Source organism: Schistocerca serialis, chromosome 6 (genome assembly GCF_023864345.2).
Source record: "Schistocerca serialis cubense isolate TAMUIC-IGC-003099 chromosome 6, iqSchSeri2.2, whole genome shotgun sequence".
Classification (NCBI taxonomy): Eukaryota; Metazoa; Arthropoda; class Insecta; order Orthoptera; family Acrididae; genus Schistocerca; species Schistocerca serialis.
Genome location: NC_064643.1, coordinates 235,115,307 through 235,139,271, shown reverse-complemented (window position 1 = coordinate 235,139,271; position 23,965 = coordinate 235,115,307). Strand labels below are relative to the sequence as shown.

The 23,965-nt window shown below is 44.6% G+C and overlaps 1 protein-coding gene and 1 pseudogene across 3 annotated transcripts in view; both read right to left on the bottom strand.

The window, feature by feature from the left end:
- Positions 1 to 23,965, bottom strand: part of LOC126484417 (lachesin-like) — an 871,444-nt gene that overhangs the window by 281,995 nt on the left and 565,484 nt on the right. The gene's annotated exons all lie outside the window — the stretch shown is intronic.
- On the bottom strand, positions 22,968 to 23,085 carry LOC126485509 (5S ribosomal RNA; annotated as a pseudogene).

The window sequence follows — 23,965 nt, the reverse complement described above, 5'->3', positions numbered from 1 at the left end:
CTGCGAAGCGCGCTCGCTCGCTGTTGTTACTTTCAGTGGTCGTCAATGAACGGGTCGTTAACGTGTGCTAGAATGACTTTCAACCTTTCTCTAAAATCCACGGCACGATTCACCTTATGCAATGATTACATCCGACCAAAAGCTTTGGAAATGGAACGCTTCCGACATGACGTAGCTAAGGACGCAGCATCCTACATTTTTGGTCACCTATTTGTCCATCTCAAACAGTAAGGTGTACGTCAAAGTCGTCAATGATGCGGAGTGCGAACGAAAACTAAGTGACACTAAACAAGGCCTACGCTTCTTTTGCCACGCCGCCGGCAGTGTCGGTGTGGTTACTATTGATCATGCAGGCTTGTGTATTCGCACCATACGAGTTTTCGAACTGCCATTCGAGCTCACAGCGGAAGATGCTATCGCAGTTTTCCGCTCCTACGGCTCTGTACATGATCACACTGCTGAGCGCTGGGTGCAATTCCAAACGTACCCCGTTCTTAACGGTGTACGGCAGATCACCATCCCCGTTACCACGTGCCGTCTTATTTACAAATCAGCGGGTGCCGCGCAGTCGCTATACACGGCGACCAACCCAAGTCCTGTTCTGGGTGCAGCAAAGAAGGCCGCATCCGGTCTGAGTGCCTTCAACGGCTCTTCGCCCAATTGCCTTCAACTCCAACAATGGTTTTACCAATCACCTACGTATCGGTGCTCTCTTATCCTCCTGCCGTCCGTCGTCAGTCGGATCACGAAACTGGGACCCAAAGAGCTGCTATGGGAAACGCCGGAATCGACGCGTCACGCTCACAACCTGACTCGACTCTGGTGCCACAACAAACAGCGACGACTGCCGATCCTCTCCCAGCCTATGATACGGACGTCACGTCGCGAACCGTCCCCGCGACGGCCGTCCTCCCGTACCGCTATGACTCCCAACCGCCTTCCGATACTGAGGGACGGAGACGTAAACGACGTTCACGTAAACGGTGCAAGAGGAGGCGTCGTAGGGTCTCGGAACGAGATACCTTCTCCTGAGGTTCCAGAGGCCATTCGGCCCGACGAGGCCTCGGAGACACTGCACAACGACAAGAATGAAGACGACGCGAGATCTGGGTGCGCCTGTTCCTACTCCACTGGATCGCCTAGGGTAACCTGAACCGATGGACTCCACCGTTACGACTGCCGCCGAGACGTCCTCTGCTCTTACGGACCACAGTTACCTCGATGATTTAAAGAGGAGGCGTTGACTACGTCCTCAACCCCACACTAGGTACTGAGCTACCCCAGACAGAGCCCTAGTTACGCCGACGCCAACGCCCTCAGGTAGCGTACGGCGTAGCTCCCCCCCCCCCCTCCCCCCCCCCACCCCACCTTGGCCCACGACTACAAACGTACCGAACAGCGACGATATACACCAGTTCCTGAGTGGATATTCAACTGCTGCGAGAGATAATATGGGCATCAGACGTCGACATCGCACTACCACAGGACTTGGCTACATTTCCGGACGTCGCGGGCAATAACACTTATCCCTCCCCTGGTTACCACCGGGGACGTATTGCAGCCGTCTGTGGCGGCGAAGGCATTCCGACAGCTGTGGTCACATACTTTCCGTGGCACAGCGACACGCTTGTTGTCACCACCCGTCCAGACATGACAGACCACGCTTCTACTCAGAAGAAATCGCTCCTTTACTTCTTGGACGCTGTGACCATTACTTGCATGGCGGTGATTTTAATTGTATTCTGCACCCTAAGGATCAAATGCTCCTCTACACTCGGGAAGTTCGGCACCGCGACGCGCCTGGACGTAACTGACAGACAGGTCACTACGCGGGCCGCCTTGACAGGATTTACGTCTCTCGGGACCTCACACCTGCACTCCAAGTGCACAATTTTGCCCCTTGGCCTTTTCCGGCCACTGCGCGTACTTCTGCAACATTCTCCTGCGGCAACAAGTGGTCTGCCGTAGACATAAACTGTGGAAGTTAAATACCTCTCATCTCCACGATCTCGAATGTCTTCACCGCGTTACTGAGACATGGCCCACCAGTGAACCTCGCTTGCCTCGGTACTGCACAACCCTGACTTGGTGCCTGGAATGCGCAAAACCTGCCATTCGACTCACACTGATTCAGACAGCAAGGAAGTAACTGCGTAGTGCAAGCACACTACCAACAATTTCTACGCCGTTCTCCGCAACCTGGTCACCCAGCCGCTCACCCCTGAAACCCAGAGGGAATGTAGCAGGATTAAGGAAACAATTGTGACGCTTACACGCCGTGTACTGTGAGAGTCGGTGGTGAGGGCCAGACATGAAGATTCGGCTGCACATGAACACCCCAATATATTGTATCGCCTCCGATCGGAAACAGTGACGACAACGACTCATCACTGAGATCTACACTCGTCGCGTCCAGCACATCACTTGTCAGGCCGAAACCGTCGATGCCTCTGTAGACCACTACCTCACAATGTACTGGGAGGAGCCAACCGACTCCCGTGCTGAGGAGTTGTGTTACCACACGCACCGGCGATGAGGCAGACAAGCTGATGGAGTCTGTTATTTTCGACGAGTTCCACGGTGCAATCCACAAAGGTGCTTTGAATAAGTACTGGGAGGAGCCAACCGACTCCCGTGCTGACGGAGTTGTGTTACCACACGCGCCGGCGATGAGGCAGACAAGCTGATGGAGTCTGTTATTTTCGACGAGTTCCACGGTGCAATCCACAAAGGTGCTTTGAATAAGTACTGGGAGGAGCCAACCGACTCCTGTGCTGACGGAGTTGTGTTACCACACGCGCCGGCGATGAGGCAGACAAGCTGATGGAGTCTGTTATTTTCGACGAGTTCCACGGTGCAATCCACAAAGGTGCTTTGAATAAGTCACCTGGCATCGATCAGATGCCGATAGAACTATATCAGTTCTTCCTTGCACTAATGGCGATGGACGACAATGTTTGGTGAACTGTTGACGACTGACAATTATTACACCAATCCCCAAACGGACACCTGGAGCGAAGACAGCACATTATCACCCCCTATCTCTGCTAAATGTAGACTATAATATTTTTGCACAACTCCTGTCGACGCGTTGCCGCAAGGTACTCCATTGCATGCTTTCCCCAGAACCGACAACTAAAGGTAGCTCAGTTAATATACAAAGCGAATGACGCGATTTCAACGCACTGGGAGCGGCATGCAGATTCCTCGCCGCAGTGGTTGCCATTGATTTTGACGGCGCATTCGACAAGCTGCAGCATGGTCTTTTTATTCTCCATAATAAAATGAACGACTTTTCCATCCCTCTTTACTGATACCATCCGGCGCCTGTACGACGGCACCGAATCCCTGATTGAGGTCAATAGCTGTGTGGCGGGACCAGTGGCCATAAGCCGTTCCACTCCGGAGCCGCGCTCCTGCTACGGTCGCAGGTTCGAATCCTGCCTCGGGCACGGATGCGTATGATGTCCTTAGGTTAGTTAGGTTTACGTAGTTCTATGTCTAGGGGACTGATAACCTCAGATGTTAAGTCCCATAGTGCTTAGAGGCATTTGAACCATAGGCCGTTCCATAAGGCCAGGTTGCCCACTTCCAATACTACTCTATGCCATACCATAACCCTGGAGCCACTCATATGGTCTCACATTGCGACAGCACACTCCTCATTGTCGTGCGTATGCAAACGACTTCCTCCTCGTAGTCCGAAACGCAGATGGTACTCGATTTGATATTAACGTATGGAACTGCAGCGGGCAATACCATGAATGTGGCTAAATCCTCGGCGATGCCCATTTGACACGGCCTATCAGAAGACTACTTAGCACCCCCCCGCCCTTTCCCTCTGCGTATGAAACCTAACCTATGATATCTTGATATCAATTTCGCCTCCACCGTGTGCCGCTCCGCTGTCATTAACTTTCGGCGTACTCTTCAAATTATCCACACGGCAGTGCGACAAACTCTCCTCCGCCAACTCTGTTCTTCACAAGGTGCCGAATACCTCACTCAACAAGTGGTCCACATCACACAAGTACTCCTACAGCTAATAAATATTGTACGCACCCGCCAGGCCGTGTCCGGATACTTTTTCTGCGGACGGTACGTTCTTTAAGGTCCGTTACAATACACTCACCTTCCCCCGCGAGCGGGAGGCCTCCGCGTTGTCCATGTGCGACTCCGAGTGGTGTCTTTGTACATGGCCAACATGCGTAAGTCGAGGAACGGGTCCACCTTCCTCTCCTGCAGCTCTCTGGATATTCTTATGTCCACGACCATACCTGCCCCAGTGCCAGTAGGCCATATCACGCCCCATCTGGTGCACATTTCTGATTTTATCGCTAAATGCAGCTACACTCACACTCACTGACCAAGCACTCCCTTCCCTCGAAGCAAAGATTTCTACACGCCACTACTCCGTTGCAATCCCGCAACACCGTCGAACTCAAACATCCATCGAGCCGGTGGCCCGCGGATTAGCGTCATGTTCACCAGCTTTTGCTTCCCTCTAACGTCCGGGCAACACGGTTCCATGTCGCATGTAGAAAATTCCCTATAAATCAACGTCTTCACGCAGTCGGTTGGTCGGACACTTCGCTTTGTACGATTAGCCACCTTGTGCTGCTATCAGTGACATCTGGAAACTGGGTCGACAGCTCGTTTCCTGCTGTTTCCGCATTCCGCCGCATTCGATTCACTCATGGACTTTTATCCATCCACCAAGAACCATGCGATTGTATGGGTCAAGTGATGGACGATCATTTAACTGTATGCTCAAGACGAAAAATCATGATTTGACTTCGGGCACATCTTACAAACCGCCCACATTGAAATCGAGCAGCTACAACACTAGAACACCTTGTTGGCCAATTACTTTCTCGCGACCTTTACGTCACTCCCGCTCAGCTGGATGGTGCTACACACGGTCGGCATTGCCGCACCTCCTGCTGACGTCTGCGACTCCCCGCGCTACATTCCAAATCGCACCCCACAACGGGTAGGCCCATGGACTCGCGCCCCTTTCTTTTATGCATTACACCAGACCATCCCGGCCATTCTCCCAACTCTACTGTCCCCTCCTCCTTGGCTTCTGCCCATTTCTGCCCTGTAGTGACGTAGGGAACACCATGGCCAGGCCTCGCATGTTGACCACTGCCCACGCTGTTCCCAATCCCCATCCGCCGAGCAGCAGGGTGCCTGCAAGTCTTACTATGTCCCCACCTTTTCTTCCCTCTTTCCACATGGCGTCACACCTCTTAGCTTACTTTCAGCTTTTCTTTTCTTCCCATACTCGTTAATAAAGACGTTTGCAGGCCTTGTTCGAGTGTTGTGTATAATGTTCGTTCCACCGGAAGGACGGCACTTGCGTTGTATTTATGCTTGTACGAATAAAGTTATTTTGTTTAACTTGCTTCTTGTTTCTCGCAAAAAAAAGAAAGAAAAAGGCGGAGGAAGCTGACCAATCCAGTTCCTGATTAAAAAAAAAGGAGAAAGATAACAGGGGCAAAAATATTGATAAGAAAGGATCGCTAATACCTTGTGCCGTGTCGCTCGAACTCGGGGGTAAGCCGGTTTGAATCCTAGGGGTGGAAAAAATGTTCACTTCCAATATTTAGCCGTCAAGGGAAGGAGAGATCGTGTCGTGAAATTCCTGTTCACCAGCCCTTGCGCCAATGCCCTGATTTAAATACTAAACCTCTCCGCAGTGTACCTTGAAGTAATGCCATGTGACACTGTTGGTGATCTGTCTGTCGGATGGAGACATTAAAATCAGCCTCTTCCTTCTCCCATCATCATCATACAACACAAACATTGCACTACGCTCCACACACACACACACACACACACACACACACACATACACAGAATACATATACGTAGTAATACATGAAGTTGTAATCTAGAATGTTTGCAAATAAAGAAGCTGAACTTTGGGACATTGCAGCTTCACGGCTGGTTAACGGCTGTCATTGCATCACCTGAGGATACATCCGTAATTGTGCGAAACAGTAAACGACTGAAAAACAGCTAAAGCGGCTTTAAGAGTCTTCATTCACGGTGGTCTCCGTTAATTCATGAGACCTTTTTTAGTTAAAATGGTTTTGAATGTTCTTAAATATTAATTCTACAACGTATTACTCTCAGTATTTGTATGAGTTGATCGTTTCCAGTTGTGACTCGTTCATGTTGTGTTAGGATACTATGGTTTTTTTTTCGTTTCATGTTGCGACAATTTTACATTTCTTAAGATTTAAAGTAAGTTTCCAATTTTGGCGTCACTTTGAAATCTAATCAAGATCCAACAGAATATTTGGCAGCTTTTCTCAGACAGTAATTCAAAAATGGCTCTGAGCACTATGGGACTTAACTTCTGTGGTCATCAGTCCCCTATAACTTAGAACTACTTAAACCTAACTAACCTAAGGACATCACACACATCCATGCCCGAGGCAGGATTCGAACCTGCGACCGTAGCGGTCATGCGGTTCCAGACTGTAGCGCCTAGAACCGCACGGCCACTTCGGCCGGCTCAGACAGTAGTTCTTCATAGTTTACTGCATTACCTGTGAAAAGTCTGAGGTTACTATTAATATTGTCTGCATGGTAATTAATCTACAGTATGAACAGCAGTTTCCAACTCACTTCCCTGGGGCATACCGGAAGCTGCTCATTACAAAATAACATGCTGCTTCCTCCCTGTCAAGAAGTCCTCAACCTCGTCATAAATTTCGCTTCATACTCCATGCGATCGTACTTCTGGTAGAAAGCAAGGGTGAGTTACTGGGTCAAATACTGCGTCTGTCTGCCTTCGTAAATGGCCTTCATGTTGTCATTTGATGTGAGTTAGGTTTCACATGACAGACGTTTTCGGAATCCATGTCAGTTAGCAAGGTGGACGTACCCTGTTAATTTTGGGCTTAGAATATGTTCTAAGATGATAAAACCAATCGATGTCAAGAATACTGGACTAAAGTTTCGTGGATCACTGCTCCTACCCTTCTGGTAGACGGATGTTGATCTGTGATTTCTTCCGAACTTTGGGATATTGTTCTTTGTTCAAGGGATTTACTGTAGATTATGGTTAGAAGAGGTGCTATCTCAATTGTAAATTCCATATAGATCCTGATAAGAATTCCATTGGGCCCTGCAGTTGCGTTCAGTTTTATCGTTTTCAGCTGTTTCTCAAAACCACTGACACCAATATCTATGTCACTCATCTTTGCAATGCTGTTAGAATTAAATTGGATTTTTATTAGGAAAGGAACATTTGAAGACGGAGATCAGTGTTTCTGATTTTGCTTTACTATCCTCAATTTCAGCCACTGTCTCGACCAAGGCACCACTAACAGCATTTACATACGATCATAATTTCTTAGGGTTTTGATAATATTCTATTACAATAGTCGTTGAGGGCATCATTGCCGTCTTGACAGCCAAAGCCGTTTCATTCAGTATCCCCTTATCTACAGCCCTGGGCCTTGTTTTATACTTATTATGTAGCAGTCTCTGTTCTTTAGCAGTTTCTTTAGAGTGACTGTACACCACTGAGGGTCCCTACCACATTGACTGTTCCTCTAGGTACATATCTGTCAAGTGCATGATCAACTGTACTTCTAAAGAACTTCTTGATTTGCCGCCAAGAGCTGCTGATAAAACTTCTATATTGAATAACCAGTTTCCGTCCTGGCACCAGAGTCATAAAACATATACATCATACTTGGTGATATAATATCAATGGCTTCGACTAATAAAATTCATGGGTTCGTCACTGCTGTCAAACAAAAATCTAAATTATAAAGTCAGTCACAAAAATGTGTCAACTCATATTATAACATGAACGAATGCAGTGTTTCCCAGATATTTATGACTGACTGTGTAATTCTGAATGAATGCACTGTCTGACGCATTTTAAAATCTGGCCACAGGCCTTTAGAGAAGGTGAAATGATAATTTTAGTGTTTAATTAAAAAATGGTAAATGAGAAATGCTGGTACCTTAATAACCAGCGTAACCATCCATTGTGTTTTACACGTGCTGATTATCAGTTTGTGGGATGGGGTTCCGTGCTTGTTGCACTTGCTCGGTCAATAGAGTGAGATTTAATGCTCTTTGTCGTCCGATAATTTCCCATATATGCTCGACTGGAGACAGATCTGTTGACTGAGCAGCCAAAGCAACATGTCGGCACCTATGGAGCATGTTGGGTTCCAACAGCGGTATTTGGGCGAACGTTATTTTGTTGGAAAACATCCCCTGGAATGCTGTTCATGAATGGCAGTGCAACAGGTCGAATCACCAGATTGACGTAAATTTTTGTTGTCAGGGCGCTTGAGATAACAACAGGAGTTCTGCTGTCATACTAAATTGCACCTCAGACCAAAAATGTATAGACGCAACACGTCTATCACCCACATGTTGGATGTAACCCTCACCTGGCCTAACAAACGCACGGATATCACTGGCAACGAAGCAGAACCAGTTTTAATCATAAAACACAACAGAGCTCCACCCTGACTTCCAGTGAGCAATCACTTGACACCACTTAAGTTGCAAATGGCGGTGGCTCTGGGGCCAGTGTTCAAATGGCTCTGAGCACTATGGGACTGAACAACAGGGGTCATAAGTCCCCTAGAACTTAGAATTACTTAAACCTAACCTAACCTAAGAACATCACACCCATCCATGCCCGAGGCAGGATTCGAACCTGCGACCGTAGCAGTTCCGGACTGAAGCGCCTAGAACCGCTCGGCCACCGCGGCTGGCTTGGGGTCAGTGTAAAGGACACTAAAGGGCGTCTGGCTCGGAGACGTCTGACCTGTATCAGTTCGTTTTGTCACTGTGGTGCCAACTGCTGCTCAAATTGCTGCTGCATTTGCAGGACGGTGCGCCAGAGCGATATGTCTTACCCAACTGGGTAGTGCCACGTGGCCGACCGGAGTCCTGTTTTCTTGCGACCATACATTCTCGCAAACATCGCTCGCAGCAGTCATGCATAGTAGCTACATCCCTGTCAAGTATTTCTGCAGTATCGCAAAAGGAACATGCAGCTCCTTGGTGCCCTATTACATTAACTCGTTCAAACTCAGTGAGGTGTCGATAATGGTGTCTTTGATGCCTTAAAGGCATTCTTAGCTCACAGCAACTCACCAGTCCAGTCGTAAAGGTAACTGACGGTCACGACCGTTACAGCGTCTATATGGAGCAAACCTGATTTCCATCCCCATAGTGGCGCTACTAGCGTCACTCTTATGCGACTGGGGCATAACTTAAATAGACATTTTATTTCAGATGTGGAGATACACCTATCGACTGTAGTTTGTGTTGCATAAATTCTTCTTAGTGGTACGACTTTTTTTCGTCAGTGTGTATCGCCTCGGACAACTCTTCAAGTCTCAAACATCTATACACAGACTGAAGCAACCACTGAAAATTTGCACCAAGGCCAGGATTCGAACCCGGGTCTCCTGCTCACTGGGAAGATGCGCTAACCAATACGACACCATAGCAAAGTGACTTTGGATAACAGCGTGGACGAGCTTAGGACGCCTCTCTCTTCAGTTCAGATTTGCATTCACCCATCAACTCACTTGGTATTCGCCCTAATCTCGAACAACGTTGCGTAGGCCGTAATTGCCATCTACCCTCAACATTTACACGAGTAGGATCATCGCTTCAGCGAAGATTGTTTCTTCCTGGTGAACGTTATGGCAAACAAGCCCACTATGCACAATTGTAGGTAACCAATAGGGAGCGTAGGACAGGAATCGCTTATTAGCTGGGCCATTATGTGCCCGTCTAATGAATATAGCCAGTTAATTCAGAACTAACTCTATTGGAAATACGTTGGAAGTCGTACTCTCCTTAGCGACTCATTCTGCTGTTCTGCCTCTCTACTGACAACTCATTTCATATCCAGGGACCTCCTCTCGTGACATCTAGTAGTCCTTCCCGCATTAAATATGAGTATCCGGTTGCTTTTGATCAGACAACACGTCATAAGAAGAACAAAGAGTGTCAACGAGCAGATCAAAGGCTTGAATTACAGAAGAACTGTTGGTTTGGCCGTACGTAGAATTCTTGTTTAATTCACGTTTCCTACTAGTCTGAAATATGCTGCTCAAACTCGCTCTACGAGTGCTGCTCAGACTCAATAATGTGTATTATATACATGTTTATGTAGCGTAGACTCAGAATTTGTTTAGTCTTGTTTGATAAACATAGTTCCTTTCGCTGAATAATGGCGTGAGACACGATAAAAACGGCGAGAATGGTGGAGGGGGGGGGGGGAGGAGGTTGCTGCACGGGCTGCCTATTGATTCTACTGCTCTATTGAATGTGTTTACGATTAATATCTGGAAATAACATGGATGTTATCGCTCTCTTGGTTTTGCTGCGCGCGACCGCTGGAGAGAGTAATCGCATTTCGTAAATGACTGTTATCGGTAGGCCTGCATACTGTGTCCACAATTTGCAGGGCGGAGTACGTAAGTGGAGTGTGCAGTCTATGTTTTGCACGAGTAAACGGCATGACTTATACATTGCGCACCATAAACAGTGATCGGTGGAAAGAGGTTGTTTATCGTTCCTGATGCATAATTTAAGTTCCATTTCAGGGAGGAACTTAATTTGACAGCGCGGGTGTTTCCCGAAATTTCCAGCGATAGAGGGATTTGTTTGACTAATACGCTTTCTCTAGAAACAAAAGAGGCTGAAGTGAGAGAGAAATAACTCCTATGAACGCCTAGAAATAATAAGATGCTAAAGAAGTAAATTATTTCTTAATGAATTTAGCTCACAACCTATAAGAAACACAAACTATTGATATCTGAGCGATGTTTATGTTTTCAGAGCTACAGCAGAATGTTTGAAGTAGTAAAATATGTTCTGACTTCTGAAACATGAAAGCCAATTTCTTGCCTCATTCCGATGTACGGTGATAGATCCGTCTCCGAGACGTCCAGAAACAAAAAATTTCGAAGTATTCTTTATTTCAGCAGAGATTGTGTGCTGTTTGGGAGGTAGGAGAGAGTTTCTGGGACAGTTGAAATTGCGAGTACAGGACTACACCGTACCTGGATAGCTCACTGGGTAAGAACCAGTAACATCGTTCTTTTTTCCCAGTAAGTTATAATAGTAGTAGGAGGACTTATTGGTTAACTGGTGGTGGACAACGAACCACAGCGAAAGTTGGAGTATCTCAGATGTAAAAATCATTGCCAGAGGTGAAATAAGCGATAAACTTCAGAGATAAGGTCTTCAACTTACTGAATAGTGAAACACAAAACATTGCATGTGCGGACTGACACACTTATTACCACCAAGTAACACGTACTAGAATACATGTCCGTAACTTAATTTTCCTAACAGTGCTGAGGTCACGACTGGCAACTCGAATTATGCAGAACCGAGGCAAACGCTACAGACTTGAGTATTACTGTGAATTTAGTACAGGAATGAGCAGTCTAAGACTAGAAGATTCGATGGTTATTCTAAAGCTTCCACCCCATCTCCATCCTATCGGCAGAAATAAAAAGGGGAATCACAGTATGACCTGTCCGCCCCAGTAGCTGAGTGGTCAGCGTGACGGATTGCCGTCCTCTGGGCCCGGGTTCGATTCCCGGCTGGGTCGGAGATTTTCTCCGCTCAGGGACTGGGTGTTGTGTTGTGTTCATCATCATTTCATCCCCATCCGGCGTGCAGGTCGCCCAATGTGGCGCCGAATGTAATAAGACCTGCGATATGGCGGCCGGACCTGCCCCGCGAGGGGCCTCCCGGCCAATGACGCCAAACGCTCATTTCCATTTCACAGTATGACCTCACAACCATGTTCATCTTTCATGCCACCTACGTCTACATCTGCATGAATACTCTGAAAATCACAATTAAGTGCCTGGCACAACGTTCAGCGAACCACAGTCACAATAATTTTCTCGAACAGCGAGCGGAAAAAATGAACACCTATATCTTTCCGTGCGAGCTCTGATTTCCCTTATTTTATTATGACGATCGTTTCTCCCCATGAAGGTCGGCATCAACAAAATAGCTTCACCTTCGGAGGAGAAAGTTGGTGATTGAAATTTCGGTAGAAGATCACGTCGCAACCAGAAACGCCTAGGTTTTAATGATGTCCACCCCAAGTCCTGTATTACGTCCGCGACATTCTCTCCCATATTTCGCGATGTTACAAAACGTGACGCCCTTCTCTGAAGTTTTTCGATGTACTCCGTCAATACTATCTGTTAAGGATCCCACACCGTGCATCAGTATTCTCAAAGAGGACGGACAAGCGTAGTGTAGGAAGTCTCCTTAGTAGATCTGTTACATTTTATAAGTGTCCTGCCAATAAAACGCAGTCTTTGGTTAGACTTCCTCAAAACGTTTTTCCTTACAATTTAAGTTGTTCGTAATTGTAATTCGTAGGTATTTAGTTGAATTTACGGCCTTTATATTTGACTGATTTATCGTGTAATCTAAGTTTAACGGATTTCTTTTAGCACACATGTGGATGACCTCACATTTTTCGTTATTTAAGGTCAACTGCCAATTTTCGCACCATTCAGATGTCTTTTCTAAATCGTTTTGCGATTTGTTTTGACCTTCTGATGACTTTACCAGACGACAAACGACAGCATCATCTGCAAACAACCTAAGACGGCTGCTCGGGTTGTCTCATAAATCGTTTATATAGATAAGGAACAGAAGAGGGCCTATAACACTACCGTCTTTGAGTACGCACCAATCTTCTGTGGTATACAGACGCATAATATCTGTGTACAGGTTTTGTGATTTTCTTGGAACCGGGGTCTAAATTCGCTAAGCATTTTTTTAAATAATTCCATTAACTCCAACTGTCATTTTTCGTTTATTTTCTGTACTGTCGTTCGACTTCGATCTTGGACCATTTTCAAGTACTTAAATATATTTTTGACACTACGATATTTCTACGAGTCGGAAAGCTAGAAAATCCGTAAAGGGAAATAGTAAGTCTCGTCTAGATACGTAGGGCATCAGAAAAGTGAAATGGAAAGAAGACAAGGATTTCTTATCAAACGAGAACAGAGCAATATCAACAGCAGCAGGCTATGGTATAAAGGGAGTAGGATTCGTTATGATTAGAAAGGTAGGACAAAGTGAGTTGCTGCGAACAGTTTAGTGATGGGGTTGTTCTCGTCAGAATCGACAACAAACCAACACTGAACATAGTAGTTTAGGTTTACATGTCGACGTTGCAAGCCGAAGATTAAGAGACAGAGGAAGTATATAAGGATATCGAATGGGTTCGTAAACGGAGATGAAAATCTAATAGATACGGGGGATTGGAACGCGGTTGTAAGGGAATGAGTAAAAGAAAGGGTTACGGGAGAATATAGGCTTCGCACTAGGAACGAGAGAGAAGAAAAACTAATTGGGTTCTTCAGTAAATTCCAGATGGTAATAGCGATTACTCTGTTGAAGAACCACGAGAGGAGGAGGTAGATTATACATGGGAAAGGGCGGAAGATACGGGAGGATTTCACTTAAATTACATAATGGACAGACAGAAATTCTGAAGTCAGATTTTGGATTGTAAAACGTACCCTGGAGCAGATATAAACTTAGATCACAATTTGAAAACGATTAAGAGTAGGCTGAAGTTTAAGAGACTAGTCAGTAATAATCATTGCGGAAAGAAGTGGACCCAACTTGTCAAGAAGGCAGGGTGAAAGCTGTTGGCGGTTCCAAATAGTGTGGGGTGTTTTTACATGAAGTGGACTGGGGTCCTCTTGTTCAACTGGTTCGATCATTGACTGGGAATGGTTTGAAGAACATTCTGGACAATTCAAGAAAATGATACAGGCACCCAGCTCGACCGACATTCCATCAAACATTTATGGAACATCATCAAGAGGCCAGTTCATGCACAACATCGTGCATTGACAACATTTTCGAAATTGTGGACGCCTATAGATGCAGCATGGCTCTGCATTTCTGCACGGGTCTTCCAACGACTTGTTGAGTCCATGTCACGTCGAGTTGCTCCACTACGCTGCGCAAAAAGAGGTCCCACATGAAATTAGGTTGTATCCCATGACTTTCGGCACCTCAGTGTACTACACAACGCAAATAAAGAGTACTGTTGTTAGGTGTATTCAGCGAAGCTCTCACGGCATGAAAGTAGAACTTTGCAAAGTTTACATTCCAGAATGAGATTTTCACTCTGCAGCGGAGTGTGCGCTGATATGAAACTTCCTGGCAGATTAAAACTGTGTGCCGGACCTAGACTCGAACTCGGGACTTTTGCCTTTCGCGGGCAAGTGCTCTACTAGGTAGAGTTCGAGTCTCGGTCCGGCACACAGTTTTAATCTGCCAGGAAGTTTCAAAGTTTACATTGTTTTGCTTTTTCCCGATCTGATAATTTAACTGCAATTGCTTCCACTGCATGGGCTGTGAATATGATGTAAAATAAGCACTAACATTTGTTTTTAAAGGCTCAAACAATGTTTAATGTCAGGAAACAACTTACTGAGGGAGTGGAACTAATGATGGGACCAACAGAAAATCACTTAGATGATGGTGAAACGTAAAAATTTGGGAATTAAAAATCAGGGGGATTTAATTGTCTCTTCTAAGAGTCGTCAGGCGTATTTTCCTTGGTACTTTGGCAGGCACTTGCGATTTAGTTTCTGCGTGTGATGTGGAACCAGCCCATTGAAATACTGTTCATCACGTCTTTCATAAAATGCCCACCGATGACGGGAAGCGTATGTTAGTTAACCTCATTTGATAGAGCGGTCCCATACTGATCCAGCGCGACATTTCTTTCGTCGGTATGTATTAAGGAGCTGGAATGCGTATGTACCGTCTGTTTGTGTAAAATGATCATTCACTCTTCTAGCCAGATGTGATGAACACGTCTACGCAACAGAGAAGTTAGCGTTTTAACTGATAAAGCGATGCGCTACAAGCAGAGATCAACAGTAAGAAGAATACTTTTGATTTTTATTTTAGCGTTTGCCCGTTAGGCCTGTCTTTAAGTAAATTAACTCATCATCATTCTCTGTCTTCTTCTATTCCTTTTCTCATTGCATATCTATTCTGCACCTTCATCTTATCCATCAGATGCTACCTTTCTACATATCTTTTTCTTTCTCCTATCACCTTCACTTCTAGAATATCCGTCAATAACAATTGCCTTCTTAGACAGTGTTCTAACGAGTTGCCTGTTTTCTCTTTAACATTTCCCGCAATTTTTTTCTTTTCTCGATGTCTCTGGTGCTCATACTGAACAAACTGTGTACGCAGCAGTTAAATAAAACGTCAACATTCTGTCGTACTCACTTGTTTGACATTTTCTGCCGGCGTCCCATTCCTAGCCATTACACATGGATATATTTCTATTCAACCTTCTTGTATTCACAATATCCGATTTGCACTTGTTGGCCAAAACTGGAGCTTTTTTTTTTTTTTGCCAGCGCAAATCGGTTCCGCATTAACATATTAGAATATCTATCACGTTTCGCTGTCATACGATAATTACTGCCCACACTGGATCATTGCGAGACTCTGCACTTTGATTATAACCACTCAGTACTGTGATTTCTCCCGATCTTCTTCATCTTCCAAAACTCTGTTCTTCATCTATAATGCTTCTACTTTTGTGTATATTTTCCTGCACGGCGCTCTCAAAAAGACTTACCGTGAGTGTGGCATGAGGGTTTTGGTCATGAATTCTTCACATTTCTTTATTTTCTTTTTCTTATTGAGTATCATTATCACCATTAAAACATCTTCCGCCCACACCCTACAACCAGAGACTACTACGAAAGTATAGGAAGAATACTGACTCCAAGTTGAAATAGAATATTATTAAGTGAATACATAAAATTTGAGCCTTAGGAGAAGTGTGATACGGCCAGCTGTAAAGACACAAGTGGCAAGTCAGGTCGGTGGCAGTGAAGTCGTAAAGGAAGGGCATATGGGAAGGACTCGAGTGCTACCTCCTGAGTGTTTGCGTCCATTAGGTCAAGCGACGTCACCTAGGACGAGCCCGCCAACCTAGCCACGGCAGGCTCCATCGTCAACTCATTATGTTTTATTGCTCTTTTACAGCGCCGTATTCCGAGTTATAAACTCGCGGCCGCACCGGGAGATCAAAGTTACGGCGCGGCGCAGGGGCACAATTGCGTAACTCGCGAGCTTGACGAGTCCGCCCGTAGCAGCCGGAGTGGGAGACCGAAGCACAGAGGAACTGAGCGTCACACAGCGAGGGCTGCGGCACAAAGAAACTTAGCCCCACTTCCCACTTCTCTTTCCCTTTTTTTCCCCGGTCTCGCTTTTTTGTTCTTTTTTTCTCCTGACAGCAGGGAGGTCTCCGAGAAATGGGGCAGTGCACTGCTCGTTGCGCTGTCACTGATGCCCGCCGTGGTCCTCACAGCTGCTTTTTCGTCCCTACTCGACACTTACAGCAGCTGCTGTTTGCTGTTGCGTGTCGCAGTGTCAGAAAGCGGAGGCGACGCTACTTGGCAAATAGAGCTTGCACTTCACTCCCTTCGCCACCCGTGCCTGTGAAAGCCGGTGAGTTCTGCCCAGTTAGAGACGGCAGATGATACACCTAAAATGTTCTCTCGATTTATGATTGTACCCGCAGCATACACTGCGAAGGTTTCAAAGCAATAAATGCGACTCGTATCTCATTCAAATTGGATGAGGTTTCTCAGCCAATCGCTCCGTGGCATTCCTCGTGAGAACGGTTGCATTGCGTTGCTGTAACAGGTGGTACATTACATTGGTGCATATGTTCGTAGCGTTTTTCCATAAATTTAAGAGTCATCAATAACGTAATATTCTCATTCACTACCTACAATAGTCAAATGGTTCAAATGGCTCTGAGCACTATGGGACTCAACATCTTAGGTCATAAGTCCCCTAGAACTTAGAACTACTTAAACCTAACTAACCTAAGAACATCACACACACCCACGCCCGAGGCAGGATTCGAATCTGCGACCGTAGCAGTCCCACGGTTCCGGACTGCAGCGCCAGAACCGCTAGACCACCGCGGCCGGCTACAATAGTCTACCAACGCTGGGGTAACTTTACGATTCCGCGATTGCAGAAATCACTTTCTTTTGAGGGGAAGAACTCGTCGACCCATGCTCGGAGCTCATTTTCATCTGGAAAGGAAGTTCCTTGAAGGTTGTTCGACAGAGACAGCAAGAGACGAAAATCGGAGTTCGAAAGATCAGGTGAATAAGGTGCGTGCGGAATGACTTCTCAACCTACCTCCTGTACTGGTACAGTGCTCTTTGTCACTTTAGCTGATTGCTTGGTGGAGGCGTGAGGGGGGGGGGGGGGGCGCTATATTGTAGTAGCAGCACTTCACACAGTCTTACTTGTCGTTGTTCTCCGACTAATCACATGTAAGACTATGTAGCGAACAAAATACACAACGAATAAGGGGTTACACGTGTTCCTAGGACCGCTCCCGACTTCTCAATGGTGTTATTAACTTCATTATGACGTTTTTATTAATTTATGTTTCCTGTGCATCTCTTGTTATCCGTTTATATGCTCCAAATGACTTCGAGTTTTGGACGGTTATGAATCAAATGACAGAACTGCCACTCTAGTTAAGACAGTCAATTATATATATGTTTGCGTTTTGGTTCTATGTCTCTGTCTGGACTGAAGAGGCTGGACTTAAGAGGCTATTGTCAGTTTACTATTTGTGTTCTATTTTGTAAGCTTACAAATGGAAATATATTGAAATGTGTTCTTCAGTCTATTGTAGGATACAATTCGTGTTGAAACAGTTCCAGCCCTTCATTATTTTGTTTTTGTGCTTATGTAAATATATGGTTATAGTATGAAAGCTTTCACGACCGGATGACATATCTTCTGGTAAACCTTCCGGGATGTAAGGTCGTGGTCCATGAAACTCTTCAGCTCCTAAAGTTTCGTCCAGAGCTGCGCTGGACATCTTCAGAGGGGTGTTTCTCCTCCGGTGAGTCTTGCCGACTGACGGGTCGGACGTCTGAGAGCGACTTATATATCGTAAAAAGTGGGCGTGACCAGAGTTACACGTGATATGCAAGGATAATCTTCGTCAGAGATAAAACTTAACTATCGATCGTAATCGCGTCACGGATAAAACTGTCTAGCAATTCTGTAGTGCTACTGTCCAAATATCACTAAGTTTCATGGTCTCTTCTTTCCGATTAAAAATATCCCTATGTTTATATATTTCAATCGCTTCTCTACAAAGCCGTAGGTAATAGTTCGTCGTGGTAGATAAAATTTTTGTTTCGGAAAATTTCACTTGATGATTTCCTGGCTGAAAAGCGTGTTCTGCTACAGCCGATTTATCTGTTTTTCCTAATCGGCAAAGACTTCTGTGTTCTTTTAACCGTGTATTTACCCTTCTTTTTCTTGTTCCAACATAAACTTTACCACATGTACACGGAATTTTATATACGCCACTGGCTGATAGAGGAGCGCGTTTATCTTTTATAGACCGAAGAACACGACAAATTTTCTTCGTTGGTCTAAAAACAGGTCTAATATCGTTTACTTAAAATCTTTCCAATCTCATCCGTTACTTTCTTTATAAAAGGGAGAGAGACTGTATTCTTCCTTCGTTTTTCGGGCTTGTCCTTAGGCCTTTCGTTGTTTGGGTGCAGAATTCTGCTTACTTCTTTCTTTGAGTAGCCATTTTTCTCAAAAGCGTGCTTCAGATGTTTTAATTCGATGTAGAGATACTCCGGCGTGCAAATCCGTCTGGCTCTGTCAACGAGACTTGTAATCACACCTCTCTTTTGTTGTGGATGGTGGTTAGAATTTTTATGTGAGTATCTGTCTGTGTGCGTTATTTTTCTAAAAATCTGTTGTTTCAATCTTCCATCCGTCTGTCTCATAACTAAAACATCCAAAAACGGTATTTTGTTATCATTTTCTCTCTCCATGGTAAACTGGATTCTTGGATTTATATTATTAAGGTAATTAAAAAATTCGCCTAAGGCTTTTCTACCATGTGGCCAGACCACAAATGTATCGTCTACATACCGATACCAGCGAGATGGTTTCTTATCTACTTTTTCTAAGGCTGACTGTTCGAATTTCTCCATGTAGAAATTAGCTACTGCAGGACCCAATGGGTTACCCATTGCTACGCCATTAAGTTGTTCATAAAATTCGTTATTCCACTGGAAATGACTGGAAGTAAGACAATGTCTGAAAAGAGCAGTCAGATCTTCTGGAAAAATATCCGTTATAAAATCCATAACTTCATTAACTGGAATCGTAGTAAATAAAGATACTACATCAAAACTTACTAAAATATCTTCAGGAGTCAGAATTAAACCTTCAATTTTCTCTATAAAATGACGTGAGTCCTTTATATATGAGTCAGTTTTTCCAATATATGGTTGTAAACGAGTTGTTAGGTATCTTGCTATTTCATACGTAGGAGAATTAATAGTACTAACAATCGGTCTCAGAGGAAGGTCCTTTTTATGTACCTTGGGTAGGTTGGTTGTTTTAATAAAGGAAAAAAAAACTGGCGAATGCAAGACGTCACAGTTGTCGCAGTGGCGATTACTGCTCGGGGGAGCCATTCGTAGTACCCCACACCGCCGGTGTTCCACCAGATGTATAACCCTGTCTTTTGTGGATGCGCTTAAGTCTTGGTACGGGGAGTTGCTGCTTTGTTTGGGCTCAACCATTACTTGCTTTTCCTCATTTTAGCATAAAGACACCATTTCTCGTCACCAGTAATGATAAAGGATCGGAAAGGTTTGCGAGCCAATTGATGACGAGAAAGCAGAAATGCACATACGATTTTTGTGATTCTGGAGTACAGCTTGCGTTAACCATTCACCAAATTTTTCAACTTTCCCCATTGAATGCAAATGTCGCACGTTGGTGCAACGATCACATTTCTTCACATTTGCCAGTTCTCGAATAGACTGACGTGGATCATTAGAGATTAATGCGTTTAAACGATCGTCATCAGACCCCGATTGTCTTTCTAAACGTGGAGAGTTACTAAAGTCAGTACGATCCTCCTTAAAATAAAAAATAAAAAATTCTTCGCATACTCTGCTCAGCGACATTATCCCCATACACAGCGAAAATGTTTCTGCAGGCCTCCGCCGCTGTCATCCCTTTATTGAACCCAAACAGAAGAAATCGGAAATGCTCCGATTTCTCTAGTTTGCACCAATAGCTCCACTCACTATCTCTAAATGACAAAATGACAACATGTAACCTCAAAAACCAACACTGAACTGCAAATAAAAAAATAACAATCTCTAAATATACTCGTAGCACTCTGAATATCAACATGCGAAACAAAAGCGCTACGAATTTATGCTCAAACCTAATATTTGCTGGAATATCCCAACCTCTCTCTTACTCTATACTTTTTACGCTTTACAGCTTCCTTCAGTATTGCCAGGGTTTCCCCAACACATTCTCTTCCTCGCCAATTCTACGGAGAAACTCCTCATTCCTTATCTTATCAGCCCATCTAATTTTCAACACTCTTCTGTAGTGCCACATCTCAAATGCTTCTATTCACTTCAGTTCCATTTTTCCCACAAGAGCCGGCCAGTGTGGCCGAGCGGTTCTAGGCGCTTCAGTCTGGAACCGCGCGACCGCTACGGTCGCAGGTTCGAATCCTGCCTCGGGCATGGATGTGTGTGATGCCCTTAGGTTAGTTAGGTTTAAGTAGTTCTAAGTCTAGAGGACTGATGACCTCCGATATTGAGTCTCATAGTGCGCAGAGCCATTTTTTTTCCCACAATCCATGTTAGTCATACAATGTTCTGCTCCTTACGTACATTCTCAGGAATTTCTTCCTCAAGTTAAGGCCTATCTTTGATACTAGTGGACTTCTCTTGGCGAGAAATGCCTTTTTTGCCAGTGCTAATCTGCATTTTATGTCCACATTGCTCCGTCCGTCATGGGTTACTTTGCTGCCTGGACAAAATTGTTCAAATGGCTCTGAGTACTATTGGACTTGACATCTCAGGTCATCAGTCCCCTAGAACTTAGAACTACTTAAACCTAACTAACCTAAGGACATCACACACATCCATGCCCGAGGCAGAATTCGAATCTTAGCGGTCGCACGGTTCCAGACTGAAGCGCCTAGAACCGGTTGCCTAGACAGTAGAATTCCTTAATTTACTTCGTAATCCCCAAGTTTGGTGTTAAGTTTTTCGTTCTTCTCGTTTCTGCTACTTCTCATTACTTTCGTGTTTCTTCGGTTTTGTCTCAATCCATACTCTGTACTCATGAGACTGGTCATTCCATTCAGCGGATCCTGCAGTTGTTCTTCACGTTCACTGAGGTTAGCAATATCATCACCAAATTTTATCACTGATGGCTTTTCACCTTGAGTTTTAATCCAACTCTTGAACCTTTCCTTTATTTCCGTCATTGCTTCTTCGACGTATAGGTTCAACAGCACGGACAAAAGACTACATCCCTGTCTTACGACTTTTTTAATTCATGCAATCGTTCTTGGTCTCCCTCTCTCATGGTTCCTTCTTGATTCATAAACATTTAGTAAATTACTCGTTTTTCCTTAAGATGTTCTTATTTTTCTCAGAATTTTGAACATCTTGCGCCATTTGACATTGTCGAACGTTTTTTTCCAGGCCGACAAATCCTATGAAAGAGTCTTGGTTTTTCTTTGGTCTTTTCCATTCTTAGCAGCAATGTCAGAACTGTCTCTCTTGTGCCTTAACCTTTCCTATAGCTAAATTCATCGTCATCTACAAACATCATCGTTTTTTTTTTTTTTTTTTTTATATTATTCTTGTCAGCAACTTGGCTGCATGAGCTTCTAAGCTGATTGCGCGATAATCCTCGCACTTGTCGGCTCTCGCAATCTTGGTAGTTGTACGGATGATGTTTTTCCGAAGGTCTAATGATATATCGTCTGCCTCATACGCTCTACACACCAATGTGAGTAATCGTTTTGTTGCCACTTCCCCCACTGATTTTAGAAATTCCATTTTATTGTTTTCTGTTCCAACTGCCTTATTTGATTTCACGTCTTGCAAAACTCTCCTATATTCTAATTCTAATATTGGATCTCCTATCCCTTCTTTATTGACTAATGTTTATTCTTGTACACGTCATCCTGTAAGTCCTTTCCCTTATAGAGGCCCTCAGCGTACTCTTCCACATACCCGCTCTCTCTTCTGCATTTAGCAGTGGAATTCTCATTGCAGACTTAACGTTAGCGCTCTTGGTTTCAGCGAAGGTTATTTTGGCTTTTCTATATGCTGAGCCAGTTCCTTTCGACAGTAACTTCTTTTCCAATTTCTTCACATTTTTCGTGTAGCCATTTCGCCTTAGCTTTTCTGCAATTCCTATTTATTTCATTCTACGTGTCTTGTATATCTGTATTCCTGAATTTCCATGAACATTTTTGTACTGATCTCTTCCATCAAACAACTAAAGTATTTGTTCTGTTACCCATGCTTTCTTCGCAGTTACCTTCTTTGTACCTATATGTTCCTTTCCAACTTCTCTGATTGCCCTTTCTAGAGATGTTCACACCTCTTCAGCTGTACCGGCTACTGAGCTATTTCTTATTGCTGTGTCTATAGCCTCAGAAAAGTTCAAGCGTATCTCTTCATGCCTTAGTACTTGTTATGTTACAGCATGTTTTAAGCAATTACTGCCGTTGTTTGCGACATATTTTCTGTGTTCTTTCTTTTTCTATTGCCGCAGAGGGGCGCTTAGTAAAAAACGGCAACAGAAAAAAAAAAGCAAAGCAGTCCGTCTACAGGGCACAAGTAGCCCATCGGGACCACCCGGCAACCGTGTCATCCTCATGTGAGGATGCGGGTAGGAGGGGCGTGTGGTCTGCACACTACTCTCCCGGTCGTTATGATGGTTTTCTTTGACCGGAGGCGCTATTATTCGGTCGAGTAGCTCCTCGGTTGGCATCGCGAGGCTGAGTGCAGCCCGAAATATGGCAACAGCTCATGGCGGCCCGGATGGTCACCCATCCAAGTGCCGGCAGCGACCGACAGCGCTTCACTTCGGTGATCTGACGGGAACCGGTGTATCCACTGCGGCAAGGCCGTTGCCAACAGGAAATAAGAGCACAGATAATATGTCGCAAACAGCGCCAATAATTGCTTAAAAATGCTGTAACACACCACAATAAATAAGGAAGTTTGAAAGTATCCATAGAAAACTACATTTCAAAAGACGAATAGTAAAAATGTAATAATGTTTCACTGTGTTTGTATAACCATGATATTTTCTGCATGTTTTAGATTAAAAAACCCCACTGATGACGGTGATATTTGTCGCCGAAACTAGTTTGGGATAATAAAGAAATAAACGAATGATAAAGTGTTTTGCATCAAGGCGGACTCAATTTCTGTTGTTACTGTTTTTCTATGAAACACGGACCAAATGGGAGAGTTCCTAGATAAAAACACTGTTACCTACAAAGTTTTTAATCGCTCTAGTGCATTTTATGACTGACTATGCATCTATTGCATATCTTTTTATGTCACTTTATCGATACTTTCAGGTCACTGTAGCGATAATTTGTAAGGTATTTTGGGTCATTTAAGTCTGGGCCCTGCTGTTACAAGTCCTCTTCCACATTTGTTAACTAAATGACGTCTCACCACTAGAGAGGCAGCTGCCCCTGCTATCAACCCCCCCCCCCCCCCTCATCCTGCCACCCGTGGCGCCCTGATTGACGCGTCACCAATCACCATGGCAGGGACTTACCAGATCACTAACCCCTCTCCCAAGCACTACGCGAAGACTACTCTCGCAAATTAGGAATTACTGGTATGTTTATCGAAATACTATGAACCCAGTGTTCAACGGATGACACAAGGTGCGACATGGCCTCCAACCCAAAAAGTGATCCAGGTACTGTCAAATGTTTTTTATTCCAGATTGGAGTAAAAAACATTCCACGGATGAGTAGTGATTTTACACTCAC